The sequence below is a fragment of the Ictalurus furcatus genome, chromosome 22, assembly GCF_023375685.1.
Source record: "Ictalurus furcatus strain D&B chromosome 22, Billie_1.0, whole genome shotgun sequence".
In the NCBI taxonomy this organism is placed as follows: Eukaryota; Metazoa; Chordata; class Actinopteri; order Siluriformes; family Ictaluridae; genus Ictalurus; species Ictalurus furcatus.
In genome coordinates this window covers 2,266,889-2,270,999 of record NC_071276.1, presented here as the reverse complement: position 1 = coordinate 2,270,999, position 4,111 = coordinate 2,266,889, and the positions used below count along the sequence as shown (strand labels likewise).

The 4,111-nt window shown below is 39.7% G+C and overlaps 1 protein-coding gene across 4 annotated transcripts in view; it reads right to left on the bottom strand.

Moving 5' to 3' along the window:
* Positions 1–530, bottom strand: part of si:ch211-214j8.12 (uncharacterized protein LOC100000539 homolog) — a 12,157-nt gene extending 11,627 nt beyond the window's left edge. The window contains exons 1-2 of one of the 4 annotated variants that reach the window (XM_053610583.1): positions 275–530; positions 122–205 (exon numbers count right to left, since the gene is read on the bottom strand). The gene's annotated coding sequence lies outside the window, so the exon portion shown is untranslated. The other 3 variants (XM_053610581.1, XM_053610580.1, XR_008384366.1) reach the window with 3 other exon arrangements.
* Between the last annotated feature and the right edge of the window lie 3,581 nt (positions 531–4,111).

Here is a 4,111-nt window from a genome sequence, read left to right as displayed (position 1 = left end):
TTTGGGGGGGGGGGGGGGATTGGTATTTCCTCAACATTGGAGGGGACACGACCCACCCCGAGAATGCGTGGTTAAGCCCATGCTAATAATAAACACAAATGGAGTGAAATGAGAATCTCACCGCTGTGTGTTCAGTCTTCATCAGTGTTCCAGAGAAGAGGTGGGATTTATGAGGACTCCTTCAGGGTGAAATGAGACACTGTATCTGTAAACATGAGCGACTTTTGGACTTAATCCAGTTAACGTTAATAAACCGCTTTTAGACGAGTCTTACTGCTGAAATGTAACTTCCGGAAGACTTCACTCCCTCTCAGCTCTCATGAAATACAGGAAGGACTTTGAGAACCCAGCCTGTCTGAATAAACACACCTCAATTCCTGTCCTACCCGTATTCCGTAAAACCCCGCCTCCTGTGCAATAATTGGCTGATCCTTAATTCTTATCGTCCAATCATCTCATCTCACCGTGTCCAATCACCGTGCGAGGATCCACCTCCGGTTTCATTACTAAACTCGAATTAAACACGCAGAAACTTTACACGTTTTAATGAAGCACTTTTCCTAAACAGTTCTTTCATCATGTCCTCAAATTATTACCGTTATTGTCATAAATCTATATTATATATAATATAACAACACACAAGGACACACACTACAGGACTACACAAGTCTACTGTTTATTGTGTATGGATGTACCATAGGTATGATGATGGTACTAATTAATTCCCCTGCTGAAAAAAAAGAAACCATTACAGAAATTCTAATGGGTTCCACTACAAATAACATTAAAACCATTAACAAATGCAGTGTTTTTGGCCATATTCTATTAGGATTTAATGGTTTGTATTGGTTTCCACTAGACATAAACATGCCCCCAATATAACCCAACACATTACCAGTAGAGACCCACACAGACCATTATAGTTTCCATTTAAAACCAGTACAATTCCCATTATAACCATTAAATCATTAGAATTTCTGTAATGGTTTCTATAGGTTTTTTTCAGCAGTTTCATTAAATAATTTAGTTCTTTCTAAGTACAAACACACAAACATACTTTAAATATTGTTTACACCCTACTTGAGCTGAGTCACTGGCTGTCTTCAAACAACAACTAAAGACCGACCTCTTCATGAAGTACTTCAGTTGGCACATGTCATTAAAACTATATTAAAAATAATCTTTGACGGGGCACGGTGGTTTAATGGTTAGTACATTCGCCTTTGACCTCTGGGGTTGGGGGTTGATTCCCGCCTCCGTCAAGTGTGTGTGGAGTTTTCATGTTCTCCCTGTGTTGTCCGGTTTTCCTCCGGGTACTCCGGTTTCCTCCCCCAATCCAAAGACATATGTAGGTTGATTGGCATTTCTAAATCGTTTGTAGTGTGATCAGAAAATGGGCGGGGCTCTTCCTTAAATGGTATCCATTAGACGCAACATGTCACCAACAGAAGGTAACAAATTACCAGTAGCGACCCACAGGGACCACTACAGTTTCCATTAAAACCAATAAAATTCCCATTATAACCATTATGAGGTTTTCTATTGTTTTGTTTTTTCCAGTAGGGAATGTAATGGAGCTGTTCTGCTGAGCAGACATGGTTATGTTGTGGTTGCTGCATTAGAACAACACAAAATATACTATAGTTCCTCATTTATATACTAAATAAAGGAAATTATTGATTGTATTAGAATTTGCTTCACAATTTCTAAAAAAAAAAAAAAAAAAAAAAAAAAAAAAAAAAAAAAAAAAAAAAGAGATGTTATGTGAGATTCAGGCAGTGTTGTGTAAATTAATACACACCCAAACTGCTGACCAAATGCTATATGTATACATAAAACTGATTTAATAAAAGAGTAAAAACACACCTTCTCTGGTATACATTTTTTTAATGAAAAGTGAAAAGTGCAAGCAATACTTGGGGAGAAAAGAAAAGAACAAAATAAAAAACCCACATGTCCTCTAAACACTATTTTGATTTAAAGTATTGAGTATTAAAACCTTTGCACTTAACACTACCACACAAAATGCTCTGCAATAATATACAGTGCCCTCCACTAATATTGGCACCCATGGTAAATATCGGCAAAGAAGGCTGTGAAAAATTGTCTTTGTTTAACCTTTTGTTCAAAAAATTCAAAAATACTCTGTTCTCATGGATGTCAAACAATTTCAAACACAACACAGGTTTATCCAAAAGAAAAATCTTTGTTAAATATAGGTGTGCAACAATTATTGAGACTCTTTTAGTCAGTACTTTGTGCTACCTCCGTTTGCCAAGATAATAGTTCTGATTCTTCTCCAATAAACCTGATGAGGTTTACATTTACATTTATTCACTTAGCAGATGCTTTTATCCAAAGCGACTTGCAAATGAGAAAATACAAGCAAAGTGATATCAAGCAGAGAACAATATATATGTGTGTGTGTGTGTATATATATATATATATATATATATATATATATATATATATATATATATATATATACACACACACACACACACACACACACACATATATATACACACACACACATATATATACACACACAGTATCTCACAAAAGTGAGTACACCCCTCACATTTTTGTAAATATTTGATTATATCTTTTCATGCTTTTCATGCGTGATCATGCTCTGCTTCGGGTATGTCACAGTACATGTTAGCATTCATGGTTCCCTCAATGAACTGTAGCTCCCCAGTGCCGGCAGCACTCATGCAGCCCCAGACCATGACACTCCCACCACCATGCTTGACTGTAGGCAAGACACACTTGTCTTTGTACTCCTCACCTGGTTGCCGCCACACACGCTTGACACCATCTGAACCAAATAAATTTATATTGGTCTCATCAGACCACAGGACATGGTTCCAGTAATCCATGTCCTTAGTCTGCTTGTCTTCAGCAAACTGCTTGTGGGCTTTCTTGTGCATCATCTTTAGAAGAGGCGTCCTTCTGGGACGACAGCCATGCAGACCAATTTAATGCAGTGTGTGGCGTATGGTCTGAGCACTGACAGGCTGACCCCCCACCCCTTCAACCTCTGCAGCAATGCTCGTAGCACTCATACGTCTATTTCCTAAAGACAACCTCTGGATATGATGCCGAGCATCTGCACTCAACTTCTTTGGTGGACCATGGCGAGGCCTGTTCTGAGTGGAACCTGTCCTGTTAAACCGCTGTATGGTCTTGGCCAACCTGCAGCAGCTCAGTTTCAGGGTCTTGGAAATCTTCTTATAGCCTAGGCCATCTTTATATAGAGCAACAATTCTTTTTTTCAGATCCTCAGAGAGTTTTTTGCCATGAGGTGCCACGATGAACTTCCAGTGACCAGTATGAGGGAGTGTGAGAGTGATGACACCAAATTTAACACACCTGCTCCCCATTCACACTTGAGACCTTGTAACACCAACAATTCATGTGACACCGGGGAGCGAAAATGGCTAATTTGGCCCAATTTGGACATTTTCATTTAGGGGTGTACTCACTTTTGGTTGGAAGTTCATTCCACCACTGAGGAACAGTTAGTTTGAAGGTTCTTGAAAGGGAACTTGAGCCACGCTGAGTAGGAACTACTAAGCATCGGTTGTTGATTGATGGCAGATTGTGTGAGGGGACGTAAGCCTTCAGGAGAGAGTTGAGGTAGGAGGGTGCTGTTCCAGACAACGTCTTGTAGGTGAGCATCAAGGCCTTGAATTTCATGCAGGCGGCTACAGGAAGCCAGTGGAGGGAGATGAAGAGGGGTGTGGAGAATACATGGTGAGGGATCTGAGACTGTTCCTCCATACAGAATCTCTTCAGATCCTTCAAAATCTCCTCTTCAGTTCACCCCACAGGTTTTCTATGGGGTTCAGGTCAGGAGACTGGGATGGTCATGGCAGGACCTTGATTTTGTGGTCAGTAAAACATTTTTGTGTTGATTTTGATGTATGTTTTGGATCATTGTCCTGCTGGAAGATCCAACCACGGCCCATTTGAAGCTTTCTGTCAGAGACAGTCAGGTTTTCATTTGCCACAATTTTTCACAGCCTTCTTTACTCATATTTACCAAGGGTGCCAATATTAGTGGAGGGCGCTGTATATAATATATAATAAGTAACACATCAAATAT